At 44.7% G+C, this 16,445-nt stretch overlaps 2 protein-coding genes across 7 annotated transcripts in view; both read left to right on the forward strand.

Moving 5' to 3' along the window:
• The window catches only part of eral1 (Era-like 12S mitochondrial rRNA chaperone 1), a 682,619-nt gene that overhangs the window by 290,431 nt on the left and 375,743 nt on the right, over positions 1-16,445 (forward strand). The window lies entirely within an intron of this gene.
• Positions 6,004-16,445, forward strand: part of bcas3 (BCAS3 microtubule associated cell migration factor) — a 915,564-nt gene continuing 905,122 nt past the window's right edge. For 3 of the 5 annotated variants that reach the window (XR_013499066.1, XM_078224612.1, XM_078224615.1), the window contains exon 1: positions 6,004-6,136. The gene's annotated coding sequence lies outside the window, so the exon portion shown is untranslated. Of the gene's footprint in view, positions 6,137-6,398; positions 6,473-16,445 lie in introns of those variants that run through there. The other 2 variants (XM_078224613.1, XM_078224614.1) reach the window with 1 other exon arrangement.

The raw sequence follows: 16,445 nt of genomic DNA on the forward strand, positions 1-16,445 counted from the left end.
ACTGTGCTCAAGTGTGACACCAAATAATGGTGGAGTGTTGCTACCCTTGGTTGCTTTAAGCAGCAGCATGATTGGTTAACAGCAGAGGCTTTTCTTGAAATGAAACGGGCAGTTTTACTTTGAGCCAAAAGCAGAAAATGCTGGAAAACCTCAGCAGGTCTGACAGCATCTGTGGAGAGAGAATAGAGCCAATGTTTCGAATGTGGACGACCCTTTGTCAGAGCTCCATTCTCTCTCCACAGATGCTGTCAGACCTGCTGAGATTTTCCAGCATTTTCTGGATTTTCCTTTCCGAAGGGAAAGTGCTGTCCTTTTGACTGTTAGCTGGCCTGAAAGTGCAATCAAAACCCACCTTTCAGAACTGTTGCACTGCAGATTGTTTGACAGAAAGTGGTCTGTCAAGCCAAGAATATTTTGATCAATGTTCCCTTTAAGCAGTGCAGCAGGCTGAAAGTCGTTGTACAAGCCCCAGGAGTTGGCAATTTCATCAACTTCAGCACCCCTACATTAGGGAGGAGATAAAATTAGCTCGGATATTGGCTCCAGGCACCCATGGCTATATCTCATTGAATTGTCAGCACAGGAACAGACACTTCAGCCCAACAGGTCTACGCTAGTGTTTGTGCTCCAAATGAAGCTCCACCTACCCTCATCTACGCCCCCCCCACCGCCGCTCCACCTACCCTCACCCCCCCACCTACCCTCACCCCCCCGCCTACCCTCATCTCCGCTCTCCCCCCCCCCCCCCCCCGCTCCAATCAACATATCCTCTTTTTCTCATGTGTTTGTTTATCTAACTTTCCCCTTAATTGCATTCATGTTATTCATCTCAACTAGTCATTGTGATAGTAAGCTGAGAGTTCTTATTGCTCTTGCGTTAGGAAATAATTTTCTCCTATGACTATTTTATTTATGGCTCAGTTATGGTTTCAGCTACAAGTGAAAATATCTGTGTTTAGCCTATGAAACCCTTTCATAAGCTGGAAGATCTCTATCAGGTCATGCCTCAGCCCTTTTTCTGGAGAAGATCGCTCTGTTCAATCTTTCCTGATTGGTTATAGTGCTAGTAAATCTTTATCGTGCAATCTTTTTACAATACTTAAACTAAAGTGTTTTCAGTACTCCAATTGTGTTCTAACCAACATTCTATGCAACTATCCTGCCACCACTCAATGTCCAGGTTGATACGTTATGGATGACATTTGGGCTGTGTTCCCAAGAGGATAGATATCTGGCATTCCTAGATCCGAGTCTACATCTTCAGGGGAGGGATGGAGAAAACTGGTGAAGCGCAAATGGCAATGCAACTCAGGAAAGATATATTTATCTTGGGAGTGAATATCTGTCACAACAATATGGGGACTAACAGTTAAATTATGTTGGCATGTTATTTAAACTAACGTATTGAATATGGAAGAGAAGTGGTAATCAAGGCGTTTAGGATGATTGAAGGATTTGACAGGATAGAAACCGTTTCTGCTGTTATGGGGGTGAGGAAGTCCAGAATAAAGGGGCAGAACTTTAAAATTAGAGAAAGGCTGTTCCAGAGTGATGTCAAGAGTAGTGGAAATCTGCACACAGCCTTAAAAAGATGTTAAGGTTGGTGGTCAATTGAAAAATATCAAAGGGTTATGGAACCATGGCAGATAGAATTAAGAAATATCAGACTCCTCTGATCAAATTGGCAAAACAGGATTATAGGGCTGAATGGCCTTCACCTGTTCCTTCACCACCAAGGCTCAACTTTACTCAGCCACCATCACTGCTCATGTGAGCATCCCTACCTCCTGTGCTGAAAGGTCCAGGGTTCAAGTCCCACTCTTAGACCTGTTGGCTACAAGAGAACCCAGTCACTGGCACAGGCAAGCCAGCATATGTGTGCTTCTCCCCAGCCTGGATAAATGGGGAGGGTTGAAGACTGGGAGGCCTGGCTGTAAACCAGATGATTAATGTGAAGACATTCAACCTACATTACTGTGAACCCACAAGCTGAAAGGGTGGCACAGTGGTTGGCACAGGGACCTGGGTTCGGTGATATGTCTGTGTGGAGTTTGCATGTTCTTGTGTCTGCGTAGGTTTCCTCCAAAGATATGCAGGTTGGGTGGATTGGCCATGGTAAATGTCTGGGGTTACAGGGTGAGGGTGTGGGCCTGGGTAAGATGTTCTTTTGGAGAGTTGTTGCTGAATGGCCTCCTCTGCACTGTAGGGAATCTATGGAAGCTATAACTACTGGTGAGTGACAGGCAGTGCTGAATATTGTTGCCATTGGGCAGGAAGGTTAGGGAAGATTCTAGATCTGGCAGCATTTGTGTTGAGAAAAAGTCAATGTTTCAAGTCTAATGTGATTTCAGAATTGAAGAGGGGTAGCAATGTGATGAGTGTTGGAAGGGGTGGTGAGTGAGGGGGAGGAAGGGAAGGAAGAACAGAGGGAAGGTCTGGGGAAGGAGAGAAAAGACACAACCAGAAATCTTGAAGGCCAGGACGCCTTTCTGAAAGAAGTGGTTTCAAAATATCTGCCAGACGTGTTGAATATTTCCTGCATTTTATATTTTAGTTTTCATTTTACTGTTTAATACATTGCCACTTCTGCCAGGAATGCCTACTATGAAGATGTTCTGGTCTTTAGGATTACTGGCAGTCTTTTTTCTCTCCTGTCCTTGATCCTACCCCAGATTCTCCTTTTTGTTTTCCCCTCCCTTCTTTCAAAAGTATATAATCCATGAGATTTCTACTCTCCTTTAGTTCTGAAGAGTTGTAGTCAACTTGACGTTAACGGTTTCTCTCTCCATAGATACTGCGAGATTTGTTGAGTATTTCCAGCACATTGTTTTTATGGCTCTCCACTCTCCCAGTTTGATCCCCATTAGTACAATCTCAGTTGGTTTTATAACTAGATAGAGATCCCAGAATGGAACTCTGGTTTAAAAGACTAACTTTTATTTGATTTTTAGTAAATGTGGATGAACAGAGTCACAGGACCGCCAATTAGCTTTTAACAAAAACAGATATTAAATGTGAGGGGTGGGATTTTCCGGCTGTGCTCGCCCCAAAACCGGAAAATCCCACCCGAGGTCAACGGAGCTTTGCATGCTCTGCCCTCCACCCGCTATGATTCCCGGGGTGGGTGGGATGGGAAAATTCCCCCTGAGAAGTTTGACTATAATACAATACTCCTTCATTCCTGCTCAGCTTCACAAATGTTAATTGATTTCAAGCATAACACAAGGTGTTAATATTTTCAATAAGCACATGGTCTCTGTAACCCAACAGGCTAACTGTGATCAAATAACATCCCACACTGAAACCAAGTGGCAGATGCCACTCAATGGATTTCTCTTCAAACTCTCCCTGCCCCCTCCCCCCAACTGATGATTGTCACGTGATTACTTTCAAAAAGATCCCCCCCCCCAAAAAAAAAATCTTTCGCCACTGCTTTCCATCAGTTGCTTTCATCAGGGATCCGCCTCAAGGTTTTCCAACTATCCTTTGAAACAAGGCTTCCTCTCCACTGTTTTAGCAAGTATCTGCCTCCAGGTTTTCCAACTCCCCTTTTGGTATTCCTTTGTCTTGAATTGTGACATGCATTTAAACTTTTACACAAAAACTTAGGTACTCAGTCCCCAGCAGAATACTATTGTTTCCAAACACTAGAAATAAGGACACCAAATTTACAATTGCTTTCAATCTCTGGCTTTTCTCTAGCCAATTTCACCCAGCCTTCCATTTTCAGGTTTGCCTTTAACTTCAGTAAACAGCATCCTGCTCACATTCCAGTTCCTCTGTTCCTTTGGATTCAAACTTCCTGGAGCTTTTTTCATTCCCTGTTTTCTAGAAATAGCTTTCCTTTATTTATGACATTGCTTTCTTGCTCATTACTCCACTGTATGGCTTTCCTGCTTCCAGCAAGGCTCAGAGCAGTTCCTGCTCTTGTTTCTTATCCAAAGAATCCCTACAGTGCAGAAGGAGGCCATTTGGCCCATTGAGTCTGCACCGACCACAATCCCACCCAGGCTCTATCCCCATAACCCCACATTTATTTACCCTAGCGAGCCCCCTGATACTAAGGGGCAATTTAGCATAGCCAATCCACCTAAGCAGCACATCTTTGGACTCCAACTGCCTGGAATTTCCATTTAAAACAAAGTCTTTCCACCCTAATCGTGCCCCTGATTGCAAATCAACATCTCATTCTTTCTCCAAGCTTGTGTTTACTTTTCCTGTTGTGAGCTCTCTGCACAATAGAAACAGTTTGAACTGAAACCAAAACCCCCATACGTGCAAACACTTGTTTAATATGAATATAATTAGAGTTGTACCTTTTCTTTAAACAAAATCAGTAAATTAAACTCACTTAAATCTGTACCTTATTTCTAATATTTAGCAATTTAAATGTAGATCATTGAAACAACATCTATTTTCCATACACCATATGCTGTCAGGTTGCTGCCCATTCAAACATGGACAAAAGAGCTGGACGGACTCAGAGTGCTCTTGACACCAAGGCAGCATTTGACCAGGTGTGGCATCAAGGAGCCCTGGCAAATTGCAATGGGAGTACTCTCCACTGGTTGGAGTCATCCAACACGAAAGAAAATGGTTATGGCTGTTGTTGTCCTCTCCGTTTCAGGACAACACAAAGGAAGATGGTTATAGCTATTGGAGATCAGCTCCAGGACATCACTGCAGGAGTTCCTCATCGTGGCAGTGTCCTCAGCCCAAACATCCTGAGCTGCTTCACCAATGACCATCCTTCCCTCATAAGGTCAGAAGTGAGGATGTTCACTGATGACTGTGCAATGTTCAGCACCATTCACAACTCCCAAATACTGAAGCAGTCCATGTCCAAATGCAGCAAGACCTGGACAATACCCTGACTTGGGTGGCAAGTGGCATTTATGCCACACAAGTGCCAGTCAATGTCCATTTCCAACAAGTGAGAATCTAACCATTGCCCCTTGACATTCGATGGCATTAGCATCGCTGAATCCTCCTCTACCAACATCCTGCGGGTTACCATTGACCAGAAGCTAAACTGAACTAGCCAGAGAAATACTGTGGCTACAAGAGAAGGCTAGGGAGGAATGGTGAATAATCCAACACCTGTCTCCCTAAAAGGCTCTCCACCATTTATAAAAGGCACAAGTCCGGGATGTGACGGAACATTCTCACCTTACATCGAACAGCACTCATAAAGCTGGACAATGTCCAGGACAAAGCAGCCCATTTGATTAGCACCTCACCAACAAACATTTCCCTTCGTCACTGATGCAGAGTGGCAAAGGATCCACTGCAGGACAGTTGGGTTGCTCTCTCTGTCCCCTGTCAGTCAGGGCGCTCTCTGTCCCCTGTCAGTCAGGGCGCTCTCTGTCCCCTGTCAGTCAGGGCGCTCTCTGTCCCCTGTCAGTCAGGGCGCTCTCTGTCCCCTGTCAGTCAGGGCGCTCTCTGTCCCCTGTCAGTCAGGGCGCTCTCTGTCCCCTGTCAGTCAGGGCGCTCTCTGTCCCCTGTCAGTCAGGGCGCTCTCTGTCCCCTGTCAGTCAGGGCGCTCTCTGTCCCCTGTCAGTCAGGGCGCTCTCTGTCCCCTGTCAGTCAGGGCGCTCTCTGTCCCCTGTCAGTCAGGGCGCTCTCTGTCCCCTGTCAGTCAGGGCGCTCTCTGTCCCCTGTCAGTCAGGGCGCTCTGGATGCTACATTAAAGTCCAAAAGAAGTCTAACAACACCAGGTTAAAGTCCAACAGGTTTATTTGGTAAGCTTTTGCTACCAAATAAACCTGTTGGACTTTAACCTGGTGTTGTTAGACTTCTTACTGTGTTTACCCCAGTCCAACGCCGGCATCTCCACATCATGACATTAAAGTCCAACAGGTTTATTTGGTAGCACAAGCTTTCGGAGCGCTGCTCCTCCCTCAGGTGAGTGAGCTGATGAAGGAGGGTGCTGTCTCTGCTCTCAGTCTCGATCCTGTGGACGAGCCGCGGGATTTGGCGGCGGACTCGCGAGAATTCCATGTAAACAAACCCAGAGTCATCGAGCGGTTAACGGTCCGTCGCGCGCGCACCAACTCCCCTGCTCTTAGCCCGAAATAACCACATTTCCCGCTGGGGGAAAAGACCCGCCATCACCTCAAGCAACCCCTCGCCGCCGGTAAGTGACTGAAACTCAAACCTGGTGAGGGAGCGGGAGCTGGCGCCGACCCGCCTTTCAATCCAGGCCTGGCTGGCTCCGTGGAAGGAGGCGAACGGATGTCCCGCCCCTCCGGCCTCCGCCGATTGGCTGACAAGTGTGACTGGCGGCTGTCGGGGGGCGGGGCTTGGATCAATCCCAGCGTCCGATTGGCTGTCGGGGCTGTCGGTCACCGCTACCCTCCCCTCCCGCCCGCCCTGTTTTCCTCCCCCTTCCTCTCGCCTTCCCCCATCCGTTCGCTGATGTTGTCCAGAGTCTGAGCGCTGAGGGCAGAGCCAGAGCCTGGCAACTGACTGGGTTTGTATCCGATTTTAATATCCAGTGAGATTTAAAAGAGGGGATTGCCCACAGAAGTTTCTAGAAAGGAGGGATTGCCGCGATTGGGGGGGGGGGGGGGGGTCTGTGTGTGTGAGGATCTCGGTGATGGCCCCCCCTCAGTCCGCCTGGAGCTTCAGTGTGGACATTGTCAGCCCAGCCTGGTTATGGGCTCTTCCACCTGTCCAGCTGAGGGAGGGACATCCCCACATTATAAACATTTATGTCACTAAAAAAAAGCATCATCTGACTCCTTACTGCTTCTGCCTGTCAAGCAAAAGCAAGAACTGACGTTTCTACACACCTGCTTTCACCAGGACATCCCAAAGTGCTTTACTGTCAATCAAGTAGTTTTAGCTCGAAGTCGTCATGTAGGGAACGTTTGATTTGATTTATTATTGTCACATGTATTAGTATACAGTGAAAAGTATTGTTTGTTGCGCGCTATACGGACAGAGCGTACCTAAGATAGATAGGTTCTTGATCAATCAGGCGATCAAGGGTTACGGGGAGAACGCAGAAGAATGGGGATGAGAATCATATCAGCCATGATTGAATGGCAGAGCAGACTCAATGGGCCGTTGACCTAATTCTGCTCCTATATCATATGTACCTATATCATATGGTCATACCATATATAAAGAAGGAAAGGAGAAAGTGCAGAGTGTAGTGTTACAGCCATAGCTAGGGTGTAGAGAAAGATCAACTTAATACAACGTAAGTCCATTCCAAAGTCTGATGACAGCAGGACAGAAGCTGTTTTTGAGTCTGTTGATACCATAGAATAAAATTATTACAGTGCAGAAGGAAGCCATTTGGCCTATCGAGCCTGCACCGACAACAATCCCACCCTGACACAATCCCTGTAACCCCATGTATCTACCCTGCTAGTCCCCCTGACACTAAGGGGCAACTTAGCATGGCCAATCAACCTAACCTGCACATCTTTGGACTGTGGGAGGAAACCAGAGCACCCGGAGGAAACCCACACAGACACGGGGAGAATGTGCAAACTCCACACAGACAATCACCCAAGGTTGGAATTGAACCCAGGTCCCTGGCGCTGTGAAGCAGCAGTGCTAACCACTGTGCTACCGTGATACGTGACCTTAGACTTTTGCATCTTTTTCCTGACAGAAGGTGATTTTGATTTGATTTGATTTATTATTGTCACATGTATTAGTATACAGTGAAAATTATTGTTTCTTGCACACTATGCAGACAAAGTGTACCATACATAGAGAAGGAAAGGAGTGAGTGCAGGATGTAGTGTTACAGTCATAGCTAGTACTATACAAGAGAAAGATCAACTTAATGCAAGGTAGGTCCATTCAAAAGTCTGATGGCAGCAGGGAAAAAGCTGTTCTTGAGTCAGCTGATACATGTCCTCAGACTTTTGTATCTGTTTCCTGATGGAAGAAGGTGGAAGAGAGTATGTCTGGGGTACGTGGGGTCCTTAATTATGCTGGCTGCTTTTCTGAGGCAACGGGAAGTGTAGACAGAGTCATTGGATAGTTTGTGTGATCGACTGGGCTTCGCCCACAACCCTTTGTAGTTTCTTGTGGTCTTGGACAGAGCAAGAGTTTTACCAAGCTGTGATACAACCAGAAAGAATGCTTTCTATGATGCATCTGTAAAAGTTGGTGAGAATCATAGGGGAACGTGGCAGCCTATTTGCACACAGCAAGCTCCCGCTTACAGGAACATGCCAATGGCCAGATCATCCGTGTTTAGTGTTTTTTTGAAATTCATTTGTGGGACATGGGCGTCACTGGCTGGGCCAGCATTTATTGCCCATCCCTAGTTGCCTAAAGGCAGTTGAGAGTCAACCACATTGCTGTGGCTCTCGAGTCACAAGTCGGCCAGACCAGATAAGGACAGCAGATTTCCTTCCCTAAAGGACAATAGTGAACCAGATGGGTTTTTCTGACGATCGACAATGGTTTCATTAATAGGTTCTTAATTCCAGATTTTTTTGATTGAATTGAAATTTTACCATCTGCTATGGTGGGATTCAGACCCGAATCCCCAGAACATTGATTGAGGGATAAAGAAGGGGCATTGGGAAGAGATCCTGATGCTTTTTCTCAAAATTGTAGCCATGGAATCTTTTGCATTCACTTAAGAAGGCAGCCTGGCTCTTTGTTAACATCTTGTCTGAAAGGCAGCATGTCTGAGAGTCCAGCACTCCCTCAGTCTTGCACTGGGAGTGTCAGACTTGGATCTTGTGCTCAAGTCTCTGGAGCATGACTCAACGTCACAGTGTCCTGACTATGACTGCCATGACTGACATGTGGATGGAGATACCCTCTAGCCCTGACACAGTCACCCACACCCCCAGCACCACCACTACCGGCTGCCGCCGCCACGCAGTCTTCCCATACTTGAGACTATTTCTGGTCCTTAATTAAAATTATGGCCTTTATTCACCTGTTAGGCAATTCTGTAATTCATTTATTGACTTTGTCTTCTTGTGGATTATATATGGATGATATTCTTCTTTTGCCCTTGAATTATTACCTTCTGTGGTTACAGTGAGTGAGTGGATTGTCCTCGTGTTGCTAATCATGCATGGTAAACATGAAATGTGCCAAGTATAGCACTATATTGGATAATCAGTAATGTCGTACGGAATTGTACTTGACTCATTTTCTTTGGATGCAATAGTGTACATTGCAGACATATAATGATGTCCAAATGTAGAGGACAAAGCTATCCTGTACAATATTACATACCACTAACCAGCTTGATGGGGCTGAGATGAGTCTAAGAATAATTTTTTCATCCCATCACACTATTTTTGACTGCAGACCACGTGAAATTTACTCTATTGTGAATTCTAACCAAACCACTTAGGCAGCCAACCACAGGGAAAACCACAAAAGATACATCTATTATTTGTCAAATCTCAGCAAAGGCTATGAATTCAAGCTTGTAGCTCGCACTCTTTAATTTTGACTTGCATTACTGTTCTTGTTGCCATGTATTGATATTGAAATAGGAAGAGAAATAGGGTGGCACGGTAGCACAGTGGTTAGCACTGCTGCTTCACAGCTCCAGGGACCTGGGTTCGATTCCCGGCTTGGGTTGATTGGCTATGCTAAAATTGCCCCTTCGTGTCCTAGGTAGGTTAGAGGGATTAGCGGGTGGATATGGGGGTAGGGCCTGGGTGGGATTGTGGTCGGTGCAGACTCGATGGGCCAAATGGCCTCTTTCTGCACTGTAGGGTTTCTATAATTCTAAGATGTGGGACATCAAGCCAGGCCCACCATTCAGTTTGATCATGGCTGATCTATTTTCTAAACGGTGACAAAATTCATAATGCTAAAGTGCAAAGGGACTTGGGAGTCCTAGTCCAGGATTCTCTAAAGGTAAGCTTGCAGGTTGAGTCCGTAATTAAGAAAGCAAATGTAATGTTGTCATTTATCTCAAGAGGCTTGGGATACAAAAGCAGGGATGTACTTCTGAGGCTTTATAAAGCACTGGTTAGGCCCCATTTGGAATACTGTGAGCAATTTTGGGCCCCACACCTCAGGAAGGACATACTGGCACTGGAGCGGGTCCAGCAGAGATTCACACGGATGATCCCAGGAATGGTAGGCCTGACATACGATGAACGTCTGAGGATCGTGGGATTATATTCATTGGAGTTTAGGAGGTTGAGGGGAGATCTGATAGAGACTTACAAGATAATGAACGGCTTAGATAGGATGGACGTAGGGAAGTTGTTTCCATTAGCAGGGGAGACTAGGACGTGGGGGCACAGCCTTAGAATAAAAGGGAGTCACTTTAGAACAGAGATGAGGAGAAATTTCTTCAGCCAGAGAGTGGTAGGTCTGTGGAATTCATTGCCACAGAGGGCTGTGGAGGCCGAGACGTTGAGCGTCTTCAAGACAGAAATTGATAAATTCTTGATTTCTCGAGGAATTAAGGGCTATGGGGAGAGAGCGGGTAAATGGAGTTGAAATCAACCATGATTGAATGGTGGAGTGGACTCGATGGGCCGAATGGCCTTACTTCCGCTCCTATGTCTTATGGTCTTATGGTCTTATGATCTTTAACTCCATTTACCTGCCTTGGCTCCATATCACTGACACCTTTTCTTTAAAAGAATGGACCACACTCAGTCTTGAAAGCTCCAGATTACCCAACAACAACAGCCCTTGGTGTGGAGCGAAAGACTTGCATTTATATATTGACTTTCATGAGCACCTGAAGTCTGAAAGCGCTTTGCAGTCAATGTAGGAAAGAATTCCTGATTATTACTACCCTCTTGTGTGAAAAAATAGCTTCTCAATCTCCCTTCTAAAGAACCTGGCTTTCATATAAGACTTCAGGTTCAGTCATTCATGTTGTTTTTGTTCAGTTGTATGTATTGAGAGTTGACAAATTGAAATTGCTATGTTTTCTAACAAAACAACTTTATGAATTTCTATTTCTAAATTAGTAATAAAACTACTCACAAATTCTTAATTGAAAGCAAAATACCGTGGATGATGGAAATCTGAAAAACAATAGCAAATACTGGAAATACACAGCTGGTAAGACAGCTGGCCAGAGTTCTCCAATGTCATATGCCCCACCATCACTGGAGTCGGAATGGAGAGGCCCAGATTTTTAAAAATTGAATTCAGATTTCACCATCTGCTGCTGCAGGATTCGAACCCCAGTCCTCAGAACATGAGCTGAGTTTCTGGATTAATAAAATAGCAATAATACCACTAGGCCATCGCCTTCCATATGCAATGATAAGCATTAACTGGTGATTCACTTGATCATTATAAATAGGCTGTAATAAGTCCTTGGAGGCAGAAATCTCTTCGCTAAAAGCCCTTTATTTACATGTCTGACAACAGCATACTTTCAGTTAGCAGTCTACACTAGGAGTTTCAGAGGAACTGCACACCTGGTTAAGTATAAAGCAAGAGGCTCCTGATTGGCCATCAATTTGGCCCTTAATCAGGAACATCTTTTGATGGGCCCTTAATCAGGGATTTCATATTCTAACAGGCCAATCTCAATTGCCTGATTAAAGTCATTACATAGGCAGAGACTGAAACTGTGGCTGTTGGGTTAGGAGGTGCATGCTTGTAATGTGTATCTTTGTCAATTAATATAAAATTACATAAAGATCAGCTCCAGTTCTATCCTTCACGGGCTGGATTTCTGGAATAGGACATAAAACGTTACTCAGTTATCAGAGATTTCAGCACATAATCTAAGGTCACACTCCCGATGCTGTGCTGAGGGAGTGCTGCACTTCCAGACGTGCTTTCTTTCAGATGGGAAAATAAACCAAGCTCCCTTGGGTGGAAGGAAAAGCTCCCTTGGCACTATTGTGATGAAGAGCAGCAAAATTCTCCCTCATCTCCGGGAATGGAGAGACCCAGCCACCAACGAGGTTGGAAAATCCAGGGCAGCATTTGTGGAGAGAAAAACAGAGTTAACATTGATGTGGAGATGCCGGCGTTGGACTGGGGTGGGCACAGTAAGAAGTCTCACAACACCAGGTTAAAGTCCAACAGGTTTATTTGGTAGCCCTGTTTGTGAACCCAACTCCCACTCACCTGATGAAGGAGCAGCGCTCCGAAAGCTTGTGCTACCAAATAAATCTGTTGGATTTTAACCTGGTGTTGGGGGACTTCTTACAGAGTTAATGTTGATGGCCTTCCAACAAAACTAAGAACAGCTAGGAATTTAATATATTTCAAGGAAATGATCCAGTTATTCCCAGTTACATTATGCACCCTGATCCAGTCTTTCTCTTGCCCTCTAATTCTGCTTCACCTGAAGTCTCTATCACTCTCCATGTGCAAACACACAGGAGATCAACTAGTAGTACTGTCATTGTGCAGGTATTTGCTAAAGATGTTTATTGCCACAGTTGTATAGACCTCATTAATATATCCAATTTGCAGTGCCTTTGCACTTTATCTTGTGTGCTATGCGCTCTTAGCTTGGTTAAGCTTGGTCTTGTTATGCCTGAAAAAAGTCAGGACAAAGAAATATTTTTGACTTCTGTACGTTCCATTTTATTTTGAAGTGTGGACTGATTTTATTCTAATCATTTTATTCTAATATTCCCTCCTGGGCAGTTTTAGTTATTTTCTGGATGTAGAGGTTTTCTGTTATCCAGTCACTAAAACTATTGGCCAACTGATGCTCCCTTAATAAGTGATGGTTTTCACAAGTGTGTAAGCCTTACACACTTGTGAAAACCATAACTTATTTGTACTATAGTAATTTTCTTCCTTATTATTATTTCTTTTTTGCCACATCTAACTGCCTCTTCTGATTGCAGACCTTTGCGACATTCAACAAAGCACATGTAAACATCCTGAGTAGTTCAGTCACTTTTCTGATTATTAATTAACTATCCATTGGGATGTGCCTCTGGTTTGGACTCAGAAACAAGAAGGAGGAATGTGTCATGTTTGTAACTTCAAGCCCTAGTGGAGCATGTGCATTGTGCTGAAAGCCCTCTTCTTTATAATGATCTGATGAGAACAAAATACTCTGAATCAGGAGGGGCATTTGAATATATACTTTTTCTTTTTGCTGGGCTGTTGTGTTACTGGCTAGGCCAGCATTTATTTCTCATTCCTAATTGCCCTTGAGAAGCCAGTGGTCATTCACAGTGGTTAAAGCGGTAAAGGTACATCCACAGTGTTATTAGATTGGGAGTTCAAGGTTTAACTCAGTGATGATGAAAGAACAGTGATATATTTCTAAATCAGGATGGTGGGTGACTTTGAGGGGAACTTGATGACAATGATGTGCCTTCCATATTCATTCTTCTGGATGATAGAGGTCACAGGTTTGGAACGTGCTATTGAAGAAGCTTTGGCTAGTTGTTGCAGTGCATCTTGTGGTGGAGAAAGTGGATGTTTAAGATGTGTTGCCACTCAGGTGGCTGCTTTCTTCTGGACAGTGTCAAGCTTCTTGGGTGTTGTTGGAGCTGTGCTCTTCCAGGTGGAGAGTGTCTCATCATTCTCCTGACTTGTGCATTGTAGATGGTGGACAAGCTTTGGGTGGATAAGAAGGTGAGTTGCTGACCACAGAATATCTAACCTCTGAGATGCTTTGCAGCTGCAGAATTTATGTGGTTGGTCTAGTTCTGGTTAATGGTGACTATCAGGATGTTGATGGTCTGGGATTCAGCACTGGTAATGACATTAACATCAAGGGAGATGATTATTCTGTTTTCTTGTTGATGATGGTCATTGCCTGGCACTTGTGTGGCATGAATTATGCTTGCTATTTTTCAGCCCTAGCCTCAATGTAATCCATGTCCTGTTGCATGCAAACATGGACTGTTTCAGTATCTGAGGAGTTGTACATGGTACCAGCACCAGCAAACATCCTCACTTCTGGCCTTGAGATGGAGTAAGAAGTCTCACAACACCAGGTTAAAGTCCAACAGGTTTATTTGGTAGCAAAAGCCACTAGCTTTTGGAGCGCTTGCTGCTCCTTCGTCAGGTGAGTGGGAGTTCTGTTCACAAACAGGGCATATAAAGACACAAACTCAATTTACAAAATAATGGTTGGAATGCGAGTCCTAACAGGTAATCAAGTCTCAAAGGTACAGACAATGTGAGTGGAGAGAGCGTTAAGCACAGGCTAAAGAGATGTGTATTGTCTCCAGACAGGACAGTTAGTGAGATTTTGCAAGCCCAAGCAAGTCGTGGGGGTCCTTGAAGGAGCGACACTCCAAAATCTTGTGCTACCAAATAAACCTGTTGGACTTTAACTTGGTTTTGTGAGACATCTTACTGTGCTTACCCCAGTCTTCTCCACATCTCAAGATGGAGGGCAGGCCATTGTTGAAATATTTGAAAATGGTTTGGACCTAGGACATTACTCGGAGGAGCTCCAGCAGTGATGACCTGGGGCTGAGTTAATGGGCCTTGAACAACCACAATCATTTTCTTTGTGCTAGGCATGACTCCCAACTCGTAGAGAGTTTACCTCCTAATTCCCATTGACTGCAATTTTGCCAGAGCCCTGGGAAGCTATACCCGGTCACATGTTGCCTTGATGTCAAGGGCAGTCACCCTGCGACTGCAAAGGAACGGCGACATATTTCCAAGTCAGGATGGTGCGTGGCGGTGGTTAGAGTGTCTCTTATTGGTGATGGTCATTGTCTGGCATTTGTGTGGCACGAATGTTACTTGTCACTTGTCAGCCCAGGCCTGGATATTATCCAGGTCTTGTTGCATTTGGACATGGACTGCTTCAGTATCTGAGAAGTCGCGAATGGCGCTGAACATTGTGCAATCATCAGCGAACATCCCCACTTCTGACCTTATGACGGCTGGAAGGTCATTGATGGAGCAGCTGAAGATTGTTGGGCCAAGGACACTATCCTGAGGAACTCTTGCAGAGATGACCTGGAGCTGAGATGACTGATCCTCCACAGCCACAGCCATCTTCCTATGCACTAAGTATCTCTCCAACCAGCGGAGAGTTTGCCCCCTGTTACCCATTGATTTAAAAAAAAATTGATTTGTGGGACATGGGCGTCGCTGGCTGGCCAGCATTTTATTGCCCTCCCCTAGTTGCCCTTGAGAAGGTGGTGGTGAACTGGTGATGAACAAAAGACTAATAAGGAGGGAGAAAGAAGTATGAGAGAAAGATGGCTCGAAATACCTGCTGTGTACATTTGGTGAAATGATCCACAAGTCTATTCACAGACATATTAGGAATGTTGAATTGGGATTGAAAGCATATAAAATTGGTTCATGGGTTAGTTATAGTCATATATTGGTTTATTTCACATATTAGAGTGATTTCATGCACTGCAAGCAATGTGATGTTCCATTTATAGATCCTAGCTTTAAAAAGAATCTCTTCTGTTGGCAGTATATTTCAGAATGATTTGGATTCAAATCTTAAACTTGAGCAGTTTTAGAAATGATATATTGTGAAATACAATTATTTTTAGTAAGCAAGAGTTGACTTTCAGTTTAAGGACTTCGAGCCTACTGAATGTTAAATCTGAGGATTAGAACTCATGTCGCAATGGATGGAAAGGATGACATTGGTACCATATAGAGAGATGACATGGATTCGAGAAATTAAGATGTAAAATCAGGTACAGGTGAGAAATAGTACAGGTAGGAAGTAGTCTGCAGGCTCCCCAACAGTAACCACAATTTAGGATGGAAGTTTATGAGCAAGATACGGGTGATAATCATGGGTGATTTCATTCTACATTATAGATTGGATAAATCAGATTAGCAAAGGTAGTCAGGATGATGAGCTCATAGTGTTTTTGAGACAGTTTCTTAGAGCAGTATGTTCTAGAGCCAACCAGACAGCAAATGTGCAATGAGACAGGATTAATTAATGGCCTCATAGTGAAGAAATCCTGAGGGAGTGGTGATCTTAATATGATTGAATTTGTCATTCAGTTTGAGAGAGCAAAGATTGGATTTCAGCATAGTGTTTCAAACTTAAATTAGGGTAATTATGAGGTCATGAAGACAGGGCTGTCGAAAGTGAACTGGTAAATTAGGTTAAGGGATAGGTTAGAAGAGATGTAATGAAGAGATGCAGTAACATTTTAAGGAGCTATTTTAGAATACTCAGAAAAGGGGCGGCACAAGTCAGGAGTGTGATGGAATACTCTCCCCTTGCCTGGATGAGCGCAGTTCCAACAACACTCAAATAAACGCAACACCATCCAGGACAAAGCAGTCCCTTTGTTTGCGACCCCTTCCTTGAACATTCAGGGGGGAATTTTCCCATCCCGCCCGCCACAGGAATCATAGCGGGCAGGGAGACAAACCATGCAAAGGACCATTGACCTCGGCGGGATTTTTCGGTTTTGGGGCGATGCAGCCAGAAAATCCCGCCCATGGGCCCTCCACCCCTGATGAACAGTGGCAGCAGTTGTGTACCATCAACATGAAGCACTGCAGGAACTCACCAAGGTTCCTCAGGCAGCACCTTT

This window comes from Mustelus asterias, chromosome 12 (genome assembly GCF_964213995.1).
Source record: "Mustelus asterias chromosome 12, sMusAst1.hap1.1, whole genome shotgun sequence".
Classification (NCBI taxonomy): Eukaryota; Metazoa; Chordata; class Chondrichthyes; order Carcharhiniformes; family Triakidae; genus Mustelus; species Mustelus asterias.